Source organism: Petaurus breviceps, unplaced genomic scaffold, assembly GCF_028583685.1.
Source record: "Petaurus breviceps papuanus isolate PSGF00001 unplaced genomic scaffold, PetGlider_PUasm1.0 138, whole genome shotgun sequence".
Classification (NCBI taxonomy): domain Eukaryota; kingdom Metazoa; phylum Chordata; class Mammalia; order Diprotodontia; family Petauridae; genus Petaurus; species Petaurus breviceps.
The window spans coordinates 24840598-24855632 of record NW_027185694.1 but is presented as its reverse complement, the minus strand read 5'-3'; the positions used below and the strand labels follow the sequence as shown (position 1 = coordinate 24855632).

The 15035-nt window shown below is 35.4% G+C and overlaps 1 protein-coding gene across 2 annotated transcripts in view; it reads left to right on the top strand.

The window, feature by feature from the left end:
* The window catches only part of LOC138177415 (lipase maturation factor 1-like), a 618163-nt gene that overhangs the window by 483020 nt on the left and 120108 nt on the right, over window positions 1-15035 (top strand). The window lies entirely within an intron of this gene.

Here is a 15035-nt window from a genome sequence, read left to right as displayed (position 1 = left end):
ATTTATGTTCTTGTGCATGTTTGAAAATTATTAGGCCTCTAAGATACTGGAGGAAGGAATCATTCCATAGAAATGCCTACCTCAGTTAAGAATTTCACTTTCTTCTTGGGGGTCATAGGGAGATAAAGGGAAAGCTTAGTGTTTTTTTGGATCAATTACATCTTTTGCTGTGGGATTTCTATTCTACATCGTCTTGTTAGTTTTCCTGGTATACATAGCTGTCTGCCTTGGGGGGGGGGGAGGAATATTGAGGGGACAGATGGACGAGCAGGTTCCTAGTAATATTGGTGGATTTTATTGCACAATCCCTGCTATACACTTCTCCTTTCTGAAAGGAGTATTAGATTTAATAATATTATGGTAGTGGTTGTTTAATATTTATGAGTCTAATTCTTCTAGTGCCTGAGGCACCTTGGATATACTATTAACTCTTTCAGGCCAAGCATACAGCATAGAATCTACAGTAGTTCAGGGAATTCTTAAATTCAGTGGTCATTTTAGACAATTAGAAAAAGGTACTCCCCATGGCCCTATTTTTTCCCATTTCTTATTTAAGATAAAAATTCCAATGCAAAATTTCTGTTAAAAATATTTATAGGCCAAGATGTAGATGATAGTAGAATCCCTTTCACCAGTAGTCTTCAAGAAAAGGCTAGAATACAAATCATGCATGTGTTCGATGGGATTCTTATTCCAAGGAATGGGTTAGCTTAAATGACCTCTAGGTTTCCTTCCCTCTCTGTGGTTCCTTGATTCTGTGATTTGGTTTAGTTTAGTTTTGGAATGAGTTTAATAGTCACATGCCTTCCTACTCCTTAAGCATTTGTTATATGCAACTAAGTGTCTGCCTGAGGTGCAATTTTCTATCTTTGAAAACATGATTAAAATCAGGGTTATTTTGGAGTTATTATCAAAGTTACTCTAGAACAATTTAAACTTTGGTGGTTGGAGAGGGACTTCCTTTCCCACAACCCTAACTATATTTCTTCACCCATTTAACGATATTTGTAATAGCTGCTGATATTCTGACCTCTTATTTAGGAAGAGGAACATTTATACAGGACTCTTAATATTTACAAAACACTTTATGAACACTGCAGAGGTAATAAGACCAAGTGTCTCATTAAATGATCATCCTTTTTGTCTTTAGGCACAAGGCAAAATTGACTCTGCCAGCTCTTTTGTTTGTTCTCCAAGAAAAACCTGTGATTCATCCTTCTATTTATTTGAAACTTAATCTACGGGGAGAATGTCAATATTAATTTTAGAATGTCATTGCACCAATATCTCACATTTAGAGCATCCAAATATAAGAAAGATCTGTGATTTCATCAGCATGGGGAAGCTCCTATGTGGGAATTCCCTCCACTAAACCCTTTGTCTTATTAGATAAATCCAAGGGAATTAACACAGGCACACAAATTGTGATTTTTCCAGGGTCACACAGACAGGATGTGAAGCCAAGTCTTCTTGAATCCAAGCCTACTACTTTTTTATGATTTGTATGTAGAGTACAAGTCACTGGTATAGTGTATAGAGAGCTAAAACAAGAAGTCCTGGGTTCAAGTTCTGCCTCTCATACATACCAACTTTGTGATCCTGGACAAATCATTTAACTTCTCTGAGCTCCAAATATAAGTTTTTAGAGGGAGTTTCATCATCCATGGAGTACCTCTTGGAAGTGTCTAACTTGTGGATTTCCTGCTGCAAGCAGCCTAACAAAATTCTTGAGGGAAGCCATAACCAGATTAAAATGTAATTGGGAAATATTTAACAAAGTAAGTAAGAATACATTAAAATATAGATAATGGTAACATGTGCTTTTTCTAAGTCAGTATTTGACCCACAAGGATCCTTTTGTATAGCTTAGTGGCCCCTATTTCTATTTGAATTTGTCACCACTATTCTGTTACACACGTAGGTCCTGTCCCTTAGAGATGGCCCATAAACTGCATGCTTTTTAGTGGTCACTGCTTTCTCTCCTGCCCCTCTAATATGGATACTATATAAGCAAAAAGGGATCATACAGATCTGGGGACTGTTTTTTACCTTTCTTAGTTTTATGGATTGTCATAGCAAAATGATTGATTACCTACTAACCCATTTAGTGGCAACTAAACCCCTTTCTACTTATTTACACTGGTCCTCAGACACTTTCCATAGTCAGTCACCAAAGGCTTTTCAGACTCAAAGCCTTTCCATCATAGTGGAATCTATCAGAAATAGTTATTTGTTGGTGTAGCATTTGCTGGGGTTACCTCTATGTCATTCTGAGGAATTGGGGTAGAAACATTGTGAAGGATTTTATATTCCTTTAAGCTGAATAATTAAAATATTCAGTGATTATTTATGAAACCAGAAGGAAAATTACTACTTCTCATGTACTTTGAAACATGATTCATGAGACTCTACAGAGTTCTGGGGATTTGATACAACTAGCTCAGTATTTGTGTATAGCTAGTGATACAGTGGATAGAGAGCCAAGCCTAGAGTCAGAAAGACCTGAGTGCAAATTTCTCCTCAGACACTTACTAGCTGTGTGACCCTGGGGAAACCATTTTCCTTCTCTTTGCCTCAGTTTCCCCATCTGTAAAATGAGGATAATAGTAGCACCTACCTTCCAGGGTTGTTGTGAGGTTCAAATGAGATGATAGTTTATAAAGCACTTAGCATCGTGTCTGGCACACAGTAAGAACTACATAAATGTTAGCTAATGTTATTATTATTATTGTTATAAATGAGGCAAAGCAGTGGCATTAATGTTTTAGATGTTATTCTTAAATTTCAGCAAAGTGTTAGGCAATTGCTTTCTGTTCTGCAGTCTAGTTAGTCTTCCTAGCATACATAGCTGTCTGCCTTGGGAGGGAGAAAACATTCAGTGACTGTGAAACCTCTTGTGGACTCAAGGGAGAAATAAAGGCTAGATGATAGTAGGTGATAGATAGATTTGGAACATATAAAGAATTTATTTGTCTGTTGTAAATAAATGCAGTTTTGTGTTGTGGTTTTCCAAAATGCTTTTCTGTGGAATTTAGGCTCTCTTGTGGCAGACTGCCTCTTCTACCTAGTATACCTATGCTGCATTGTTTTCTGGAATCTAATGGAAGTATCTATACCTCATACCTTTGCATGAACTTGTTTTCCAATTTCTAGTATCTTTTTGCCTGTGATTTCTGAGGTGGGAAACAAATTTTTCTTTTTCTATAAATCGCATGGCTTTCACTTACTTTGTTACTGCCCCAATGTGTGGAGTACTTAAGACTGTTCTGGTGTGATGTTGATCCATTTCCTTAGTTTTAATGCATTGGTTCTCTTCTCCCCCTCCCTCCCCCTCCCTCCCTCTCTCTCTCTCTCTCTGTCTTTCTCTGTCTCTCTCTGTCTCTCTTGTTGTCTCTCTCTGTCTCTCTCTCTCTTTGTCTCTGTCTCTCTCCTCCTCTCTACCTCTCCCTCTCTTGCTGTGTGGTATGAAATGTTCTAGTTTGGAAGTGCTAACTCAATAGACTACTGTTGAAATGGAGTTGTAAGTTGCCTTGGAGTAAAGGAGGTGCTGGACCTCAGATTGTTGTTATTGTACAATAATAGAGCTGATGAAACAGGGGGTGCCAGAGAGACAAAGTGTGTTTTTCCTTAAGGCTGTTGGTGAAATGCATACTTCTTCCTTCTGTGGCTCTAAGAACATAGTACCTGAGGTTCATAGCTACCCTGGTTATATACTTCTTTTGTTGCGTCTGCTTCCCACTCCCTCTACCTCCCACACACCTCTAAAGGCTTCTCTTATGTGAGTTAAAAATTGACTTTTAGTATTGGCTGGTCAGTCTGATGGTTGTGGAATCTCTTTAAGAGTCAAAGCTGATTCAGTGGACTGAAATGTGATAAGGAGTAACTCATAAATGTTTCCAGGAAAATGAAATCAATGTAGCTAGAAAACATGAAGTCTTACTTTTTAAAAAAAAATAATTCTATAACCATGCTTTATTTTATTTGTTAGGTGCTCAATGGAGTTAATGTGGTGTAGCACTAGATACTGAGTCTGAAGACCTAGTTCCAAGTCCCAGCTCTTCCACTTCACAGCTTAGGGAAGTCACTTCACTAGTTTCAAGCCTCGATTTCCTCAATAGTAAAATGGTGAAATCTGTTCTACCTTCCTCACAGGATGGTTGAGAGGAGAATGTGTGTAAGAATACAGTCCCATAAAAAGTTGATTTGCTATTTAATTACTTATTTATTTTTCAAGGTTAACTGTAAAACTTAGTCTTCAGGATAACTGAATGGATGAAGCATTTATTAAGTAAGTGCTTACTGTGTACAAAATACCATGCTAAACACTTGGGAGACAGGTTGAAAATTAGACAGATGTTCTCAGGGAGCTCACGTTTTAATTGGGGAGACACCTATGGAAGGTTTCAGTTGCAAGTCAAATGGAAAAGTCTTATGGTTCTCAGGGTGTATCAGCAAAGCAGTTGGTCATGCCTCTTCTTGAATGTTGTCACAGCACCACAATGCTACATATTTCCCTAAGTTCCCTAGTGGAGATAATTTTGTTCTTACCACATTTTTTCCCCCATAACATTATATTCAGTGATTCACATCTTCACCATGCAGGCTTTGAGGAAAATAAATTGGTGTGCTGAGTAAGACATTCAAGTTAATGCTTTAAGCTTTAAATGTAGAAGGAAGAACTGTCTTTGTGGAAAAAAGTTGCCCTGAGGTAGACAGTTAAAAGTTGGGATGGACTAAATTGTCAGAGAGAGAACTTTCATTTTTAACTGGTCTGAAGATATGGTTATGGCAGTATCTAATTTCATTTTAACAAGTTCATAACACAATAGTTAAGAGCTTTTATTTGTATGATGTCTGTCCCCTAAGAAACTCAACATATTTAATTTTTTTTATTCTCATTTGATTGTCCAGAATTATAGTGAACAAACTAGAGGTAGTTGTGCCTTTCATTTTAAACATGTAGAAACAGTAGGGATGTCAAGGGAGTTTTCCCTAAGTTCCTATAAGCGAATCAATGGTAGAGTATGAGCTATAGCCCAAGATTTCAGGTGTCATGGGAAGTACCACTTTATCCTTTTCTTAATATGGTTAAAATTTTTGCCTGGACACTGGAAGTTATAGTATAATTAGTCCATTTTTCTTAAATGACCACTGTTCTTCTCAGACTGAGTAGGTTGTGATATATCTCCTTTTATCTCCTGAATCAGTAAGTAACCTGCCACTGTTCTTCAAATTCTTTGTTCGCAGTAGGATTCCTTTAGTCCTGTTTTTAGATAAAATGCTGTTGCTGAATAAGATGAATGAAATGTAAATTCGAAGTGACTTTGTCAGAACACAGGAAAACCACAATATTTTTGTTATAATATAGCTGAAACAACAATACGGCCATCCTTTTCTGTTTTTGAAGAAGTTGCATTGAATATCGCTGGACTTTGAAAGCAGTTACAGTTTGGTAACATTTACTTCAAAGAACAATGTTAAAAAATAATTCATCAAGTAAGCTTTGTAAATGCTGACTGTTTCCTGTACCTCTGCAGGAAGTGTGCTTTTGGATATTTGTGAGGATGCGTTTGGTAGCATTCTGAGAACTGCATGCTGTTTGGGTGAATTTTAAAAGACAGTAAAGGGCTAACAAAGGGTAGCAACAACAGCAAGCCATTAGGCCAAATGAGATCAGCTGGTAATACCTTTGCTTAGGTGAAAGCTACTAAAAATTCTTCTCATTCAAGACAGTGAGTTATGAAATTTAAGTGTAGGGGTTGCATGCCACAAAGCTTTTGGAATTATTTTTACTGGTTTCTCCAAAGAAATGGAGCAGTATTTTGTAAAGTAAATCCTTGCTTTATGCTGGTAAAATTAGAACATGTGAAAAGCTATCATAGTCCTTTATTGAATGCTGAATCATATTAAATGCTACATTTAAAACCCTTCAAATGTTTCTAAAAAAGTATGGATTCTTGAAGATCTTCTGTATCAATCAATCATTTATTAAGTGTGCTAAGTGCTGGGCATACAAAAAGAGGCAAAAGATGGGCCCTGCCTTCAAGAAGTTTATAGCATATAGGATGGGTTATAGTTGGAGAGAGACTGGAAGCAGGGAGTAATCAAAATAGTTAAAAATACAGTAATTGAAATCTTGAGATTATGTGGACTTATACTAAGAAAGTGGTTGAGACATTTCAGAGCAGTATTCTAAAATAGCATTGATATTAAAAATGATGACATTCCCTTGACTAGAAAAAGAAATTTTAGTTTTTTGTTATGCTCACAACTGGGATGAAAATAGTCTATAGTTCTTAAGAACTGAGATGCACAGATTATTATGATTATAGTTAGAAATGACTGGGACCTCAGAGTTTTTCAAATTCTCTCCCCTAATTTAACAGATGAAGGAACATGCAAATATATGCAAAGCAAGAGGGAAGGCACTGGAATTTATAGGGAGGGGGGAAAGGAAGATACTGGAATTAAGAAGAGTTGGGGAAGGCTACCTGTAGAAGGTGGGATTTTAGTTGGGACTTAAAGGAAGATAAGAAAGTCATTAGGCAGAGTTGAGGAGGGAGAGCATTCCAGGCATGGGGGATAGCCAGAGAGAATACCTGAATCTGAAAGATGGAATGTCTCGTTTATGGAGCAGCCAGAAGGCCATTGCCACTGGTTTGCAGGGTATATGTCAGGGAGTAAGGTGTAAGAAGACTGGAAAGGTGGGATGGAGCTAGGTTATAAAGGGCTAGGGGCAGTAGCAATGATCTGATGCCTGACTTCAGAGGACTGAGGTAGGTTTAGCATTAATATTATTTCAACCTATTTGTGGATATTGCCAAAGTTGACTGATTTCATTTAGTCATAGACTCTCAGAGTTGAAAGGGACACAAGAGGTCATTTGATCCAGTCTGTACTTGAGCAAGATTTCCATCTCTACCATTACTGAAATTTGGTCACCAAGCGTCTAACTTGGAGACCTCCATTGCTGGGAAGCCTCTACTACCTTCTTCTAGTCCAATCTACTTTGGAAACTATAATTATTAGGAAGTCTTACCTTTTATTGAGCCAAAATTTGTCTCCATATCATATACCTCTTATTCCTCGTTCTACCATCTGGAGCCAGATTAGATTTATTCTAAATAGATAAGCCAACCCTTTAAGTACTTAAAGGCACTTGATAATATCTCTTCTCTCAGCTAAAGCTCTGTTTGTTTAATTGATCTTTGTATGATATGGTTTCATCTTTCTCACTGTATTAGTTGCTTTTCTTTGAAATGCTCTAGCTCATTTCTACCCTTCTTAAAATATGTTGCCTAAAGCCAAAACTAGCATTCCAGATTTGGTCTGAATGTATAAAGTAGGACAGGACTATATAGTTACTTCATTGTGAGTATTATCCTTCTTTTAATTCTTTCTAAGATTGCATTAGTTTTTTTGGCCACTGTGTAACACTGTAGACATATTGAGTATGCAGTCCACTAAAATTCTCAAGTCTCTTTTATATGAAAATACTTCATATGAACTATCCATGTCTCCATCACTTGTGCAGTTATAGTTCTTTGAATCCAGTTACATTTCATGTCATTAAATTTGACCCATTGTCCTAGTCTATTGAGAACTTTTAGAGTTTGATCCTTTTTCTTTAGATAGCTCCCATTTTCTTCCTTATTGCAGTTTTTTAAATTGGAATTTTATTCTTGAGAGCCTTCCCATCCTTCCTGATTTGACTCTTCCTATAGAATGAATGCTATGGGATCCTAGCTCTTCATCTTAAATATTTCACTACTGAGTCCAGGCCATGTAGCAGACTGTGTTCAACTTTCTTCTAAGTATCTATTAAAAAAGTACCCTAACAGTAGCATATAGGGTGGGTTATAGTTGGAGAGAGACTGGAAGCAGGGACACCTGTTAGGGTGTAATCAAAATAATTGAAAATATAGTAATTGAAGTCTTGAGATTATGTGGACTTATACTAAGAAAGTGGTTGAGACATTTCAGAGCAGTATTCTAAAATAGCATTGATACTAAAAATGATGACATTCCCTTGACTAGAAAAAGAAATTTTAGTTTTTTGATATGCTCACAACTGGGATGAAAATAGTCTATAGTTCTTAAGAACTGAGATGCACAGAATATTAGGATTATAGTTAGAAATGACTGGGACCTCAGAGTTTTTCAAATTCTTTCCCTTAATTTAACAGATGAAGCAACAGAAAAACCTAGAGACTTACATAATTACTGTCACAAGGGTTGTAAATTGTAGAATTGAGATTTGAACTCAGGTCCTCTAACACCAAATCCAGTACTCTTTAAAGAAATAATGAATCATTTATATAGCAATATTGAATTGTATAGTGGAGAGACTAATATGAATATGATAGGCTCATAATTTTAAAGTGCTGATGTTAGGAGCCAGGCACACCCTCTATTTTGGGGCTGAGCCTGTTAGCAACAAGTGTTGCCATACAGATCTCTAAAATAAGGACAAATTTCAGGAAAAGAGTAAAGGTAGCAGGAAAACAAGAGTGCTATTTCAGGGTCTAAATTGAGTTATGGTATGCCTGTGTGTTTTCATTTAAAAAAAAGCATTTGGGACATAGAGCTTAGAAATGTCTCTAATAGTAATAAGGAGAATATAATAGACCTTGGTATGTTTAAGAAAAGTGATACACGGTGGTAGTTGCTGCCTAAGATTGATTACAAAACTCTTACCAATAATAATTAGAGAGAGGGTTTTCAACTAGAAAAAAGAATGTAACAAAAAAACAAACAAGATAATATGTAATTTAGGATGCAGTTGTAATTTGCTTTGATTCAATAAAAGTAGAAATTTTATGTCCATGACATTTATGGTGTAAGAGTTGTAGACCATCTTTGAAAACTATTTTAGGCAAGATATTGACAGTTAAGGGAATTATGTTTAAGTGGATACTGACCATTTTTGTTTTTTAACTAATGTTACAATCTTGTGTTTCTATTTCTCATGTAGAGTGGGAAACTTTTCCTTATGCCTTATTAAATCTATTTTTCAAACTGTCACTTAACTAGGTCTAGTGACAGAATCGGATGTTTATATGGCCCTGGACACTTGAACTCTGGTGTTTTCAATCACAACAGCACCTCTTGCCAGCCGTTGTGAATTAAATACTCCTTGCGACCTTTTACCCTTGCTGCTCTTAAATTCATGCTTTAAAAACAGCTTAATGAGGGGTTTACTGGCCCAATTGGAAGTTTTTATTAAAACCTATTAGTGCGCTAGAGTAGCTTGCCTGAAGGAAGCGATTAGCCCAGAGCAACTAAGCTTGGAGCTGGCCTCTAGCCACACCAGGTTTTCACTAAACTGTTTCCAGATTCACGTTAACCCTAACACTAGAGTTTGCATGGTATTCATATCCTCTGTTTTAATTTATAGTTCATCTAATTCTCTTCCCAGCCCCCCATGTTCTAGAAAGCAGTTTGTTTTAATTCAATTATTCTTACAGTGAGACGCAGCCTCACTCATCCAGATTTGATTTGCTCATGAACCTCAATTATGTGGACTAGTCCAAATGTTGAATATTGTTATCCCCAAAGAAGCTAAAATTAAGTCTGGGGCCTGTTTGGAATCTTCAATTTGTACTTCATGGAATCTTTCTCCTATATGATATGCTTTACATCATTAACTGAACAGCAATAGGGAGCATTCCTTTAAAATCCTGTATTGGTTTTAGAGAAACTTCATCTATACACAGAAACATCCTTTTTGCCATTATAACTCTGTGAAATAGTTAGAAAAATTAGGCTGTCAGTGTGTCCTGTGCTGACTTCTGACTTTTGTTTATGGTCAAGATATGAGAATTTAGATGAACTGCTCAGATTTTTTTTTTAGAGATAGAAAGGTAAAGAAATTGTATACCCATTGATAATCTATTTACTGCATGATGTTTTTCAGTTTTCCGTTTGAATGTCTGCGCCAGGTTATCATATGTCTTTAAAGCTACTACTATATAAAGTAATCTCTATAGTAACTGCATAAGTTATTTTAAGGGAAGAACTATCTCAAGCAAGCAGATAGGATTGTAACAGACTTGGAAATTCCACAATTGAGGAAAAAAATGTGCTTTGAATCCTTTTCTCTGACACATTTTCTTCATTTTTTTTTTAGTTGTTTGCCATATTAGCAAGGTATTAAGGTTTGGTATTTAGACTTTTGGGCTGAGGATAATGATACCTATTTTTTTATTAGAATGTTTTTTCTTTGTGTTTATAATTTTTATTTGATTTGTTTTTATATTAACTTAATTTCTGATATTCTTTCCCTACCCAGTGAATTTTCCTTTGTAACAATTTTTTTTTTAAAAGTAAAAGAAAATCAGTTCATCAAAACTGGGGAGAGGCTCATTATCAGGTCTTTTGATTCTGTTCTTGTATCTTAGCTATTTCATAGGCTCCATCTAGAGAAGAGCCATTTTCATGTAACATTCAACAAATTTAATAATATGTACCTGTTATTAGTGTAGCAATATAAGAAGGATGACCCCTCTCATAAACAGGGTTACTCATTTTATCAAATCCACTTAATTGGTTATCTTTCAGCCTGTTATTTTATTTGTTCCCATGCTTTATCTTATCACCCCAGATTCTTTGTTGATCTAGGTTTTTATTTATATATTCTCTTCTTAATTCATAGAATTTAAACATCTCTCATTTAAACTCAGAACTCCCACCCTAGTTAATTAAGTAGTATTTATTTAATAAAAATGGAGATATGTTTGTTATATCTCTCTAAGCATATTAAATGGGGAGGACACAGCAGTTCATTAAGGCATAGATGCAGGGGTGGGGAACCCGAGGCCTCAAGAACACGTGTGGCTCTTTGGTCATCAAGTGCAGCCCTTTGACTGAATCCAAACTTCACAGAAATCCCCTTAATAAAAATGATTTGTCTTGTAAAACTTGGACTCAGTCAAAAGGCTGCACCCAAGGACCTAGAAGACCACATGTGGCCTCAAGGATGCAGGTTCCCCACCCCTGGTATAGAGAATTTTGACCTGCAAAACTGGAGAAAGTACACACAAATTAAATTCGGTGTCTTAAATATTGAAGTTATAACATTTTAACTTATTTTAAATTCAGATTCTTACTACTACTACTACTAACTGATATTACTACTACTGTTCTTGCAGTGAGGGCTTAAAGTGATTGGCTGTTGTTTTTTTCCCACAACTCAAATGTTAAAATGATCCACTTCTCTGTCATAGAATTTGCTAACAAATTGTATTTTCAGTAATTTATTTAATTCTGGGATATCAAGAAATTTAACATAGATATGAGTAACAAATATACCTCTTTTTATTTAATAAGTACTTTTTGTTTAACTTGAGTTGGGTCTCTCAGCTTAATTGATTAATTGAGAGATTTTAAATTTTTGTTAATGAATGTTTATATTCTATTTATGAATAAAAGAATATATAAATACACTCCTGGGTCAACATAGAGTTTGGGATGACAAGATATAGTGTAGGAAGTAATATGCTGATGGGTGGTCAACAAGTGTAGTTGATAATCTAAGTAACCCTTTCATATGTGAGGGATTATTCTTCTAATATTGCTACAGTAATAACAGGTACATTTTATTAAATTTATTTTGAAATGAGATGAAATGAAAACTGTTTGTCTCTGGATGGAGCCTATGAAATAGCTAAGATACAAGAATGGAATCAAAAGACCTTCCATGGGCAACATGTCCATGAATCCAGCTGACAATATGTTGATAACCAAGTGTTAAACAAATGGTTTATCATACAGAGTTGTAGAACTAGAGGGATTTATGTTGGCAATTCAGGAAAAGTTATCATCCCTTAAGGTGCCTAGATTTCTAGATCAATGTAGATTATGCAAAGAAATTGTAGTAACTGTAAATCATTACTTCAAGGTGTTAAAACTTTGCATCTACTACACCTAGCAGACTGTGATCTGGTGGCTAGAATTATACCACAGAAGATCACTATCTTTCATGAACTAAAAGATGACTAATCACCAAGCTTCATATATAGACTTCAAAATATCCTATAAAACCCGGTTAGTGGTACTGGAACCAGACCATCATCACAGAATAAACTCACAATTGCCTACTGATCCCCTAAAACTTTAAGAACAAAAATTTTAGAAAATTTCACCATACCAAATACTCATGATCTTCAAGCTGCATGGAATGAAAAGCTTTCAGTATATGAGGACCCCACAGAGAAGATTAAAATCACATAAAGATGGGATGAGGTGCATTTCATCAACTACAAAAATAAGTTATTTTATTCATATGTTCAACAATCCATAGAATATTAACTATGAAAAAGTATATGATCAGAATAGGGACTTGTCTGAGATCCATTTCTATCTGAATCCTGTTGGAAAAGGTAAGAAAGAGAAACATGATGATAATAACACTACTGTAACAATAAAAGAAAAACAGTAGAATGGTAACTTGTTTCTATCTAAACCTTATCAAAAGAAGATGAGAATAAGATAACTGTGATAATAATAATGATATTAATAGCTCACATTTCTGAAGGTGATTAAGCTTCTCTTTTTCATGCTTTCAAATCTATGATTTTGAACAGCTTTTCTCCAGATTTCTAACATATTATTGACATTTTTAATAGCTTCCCAAATATCATCAATTTAGATATTTGCTCTCAGAAGTTAGGGCCCAAATATTACAGATAAAGAAACTAAGGTATAGAGAGGTTAAGTTGCTTACCACCATCACTTAGGAAGTAAATGTGATGGATATAATCTTGATCTGCTTTGTGCCTTACCTGTTCTAAAGAGCTGGAATAATTTTCAAGGACATACTGGTTCCTGTGAACAACTTTGTATTCTAAGTATCTATACAATTCCTGTGAATGGGGCAGGGCTGGTGGAAGTAAAGATAACTGATATCCCTTTTCAAGGTTCCTTTGGACTGGGAGCCATAATATTCCTAGGGGCATCTCTGGGCTTTCTGGGCCTGCCACACACAAAGACTTCCTAGTTCCTAGAGGTGCTAGAGTTAGTCACTTTTGTCAGACTCCAATAACGATCTTGTGAACAAACTCATCTTTTGAAAATATAGTTACCTTTTAAAGGGCTAACTTACCAGCCATCTACCCCTTAGTTTGAAATAAAACAATTAGATTATTGTAGAGAACTAATTTTCAAGACATAAAATGTGTTTTTCTTTTGTTTTTGTTTTTTTTGGTCTGGCTGGTGGAGAAGTAGGAAAAGAAGGGGAATTTGGAAGGTAGACTTGTTGAAGGGCAGGCTTGTATGGAATAAGGAACTTTGGACAATTAAAGGGCAATATGAGGGTGCTGGACACCTAGCAGTCAATAAAAATGGTAGGAGAGGGATTCAGAAAGGGAGATAGGAGAGTACCAATAAAATTGTGACTATATTCCAATTTTTCTTGGCATGGAATGTTGGATGATTTCCTCATAGTATTTCCTGAATGAATTACGAGGATTGTTTGAGAGAACTGTGATTCTCACCTAGCCAGTCTTCCCAGGCCAGGTTAGTCTGATTTACATAAATATTCTTTTTTTTTTTTACTTTTTCTTTTTTGGAGGGGGGGAAAGGCAGGGCAACAACTGGGGTTAAGTGACTTGCCCAAGGTCACATGGCTAGTTTTTATTTTTTCTGTGTTAAGTGTCTGAGGCCAGATCTGAACCCAGGTCCTCCCTACTCCAGGGCCAGAGCTCTATTCACTGCACCACCTAGCCACCCCTTACGTAAATATTCTTTAGACATTTCAGTTCACACCCATGCCCACCTCATTTATTAACAATAATAATTAACATTTACATGTATAATACCTGCTACATAATGTATGTGGTTAACTAAACTACAGATACTATAGACTGAGACTACAGATAATGTTTGTTATTGTATCATTAAAGTGAAATGGAATATTGTAGAAAAGGCACTTTGGGTTGGCCATTTGGAATTACAGTTGTAGGTTCTCCCTCAGGACTCAGAGACTCTTACTTTGATAACTTCATATTTATATTCTTTGACCATTCATCAAAATTTATATCCCTTGGTTTTTTTTTTAATTTAAAATATTTTATTTGTTTTAATTGGTCAAAATCTTTTTTACCTACCAACTCCAGCTCTTCTCCCAATTGAGAACACAAGAAAAATAAAACATATTCCAAACACGTATAGTTAATCAAATCACATTTCCATATTGGCTATGTTCAAAAGAATATGTCTCATTCTTCATTCTGCATCCTCTCTATTGGTGAGATAGCATGTTTCATCATTAGTCTCTGGAATCCTGGTTGGTCATAACACTATCAAAGTTCAGCACAATAGTATTCCTTTTCATTTATATACCATAACTTGCTTATCAATTTCCAATTTATGGAAATTTCCTCAGATTTTCATTCTTTACCTCGAAAAGAGCTTCAGATATGATGTCCAGGCTCTTTTTTGGCCACGGCATTCAGATAGTCCAGTGATTCTTAAATATTTTCTCCTTGAACTGTTGTTTTTACTTTGAGGTACCATACATTTTCTTCTATTTTTCCCAACCTTTGTTTAAATTTTTCTTATTACTTTGTGAAATCATTGGCTTCTATTTGGTTCCTTTTAATTTTCAAAATAGTCAACTTATTAAACTGTGTACAAAGAAATTCACAGACCCACAAAACAGTAGCAATTAAAAAAAATAGGTACAGTGTTAAAATATTTACATTACTACAATGTATGTATGTATGTGAACATGCATATTATATATATTTTCTTGAATTATTTTCATTTCTAGATAAGCGTAGCTTCTTGGAAAGAAAATGCAATGAAGATGAATGTCAAGTACTTTCCTAAAAAAAGGTTTGATAAGCTATTTTCTTTTTTAGAGCACAAACATAACATCAGCATTTAATGTTGGGAGAAATATGGCACCTGTTAGTATGATATTTTCTATTAAAAGTGTGTAAACATCAGAGAAACTGGGTTGCAACATGTTTTTGGCATTTTGACATTTCCAAGTCCTTTTAAGAAATCTAGGGATTTAATTCTGGGTTTTTTGT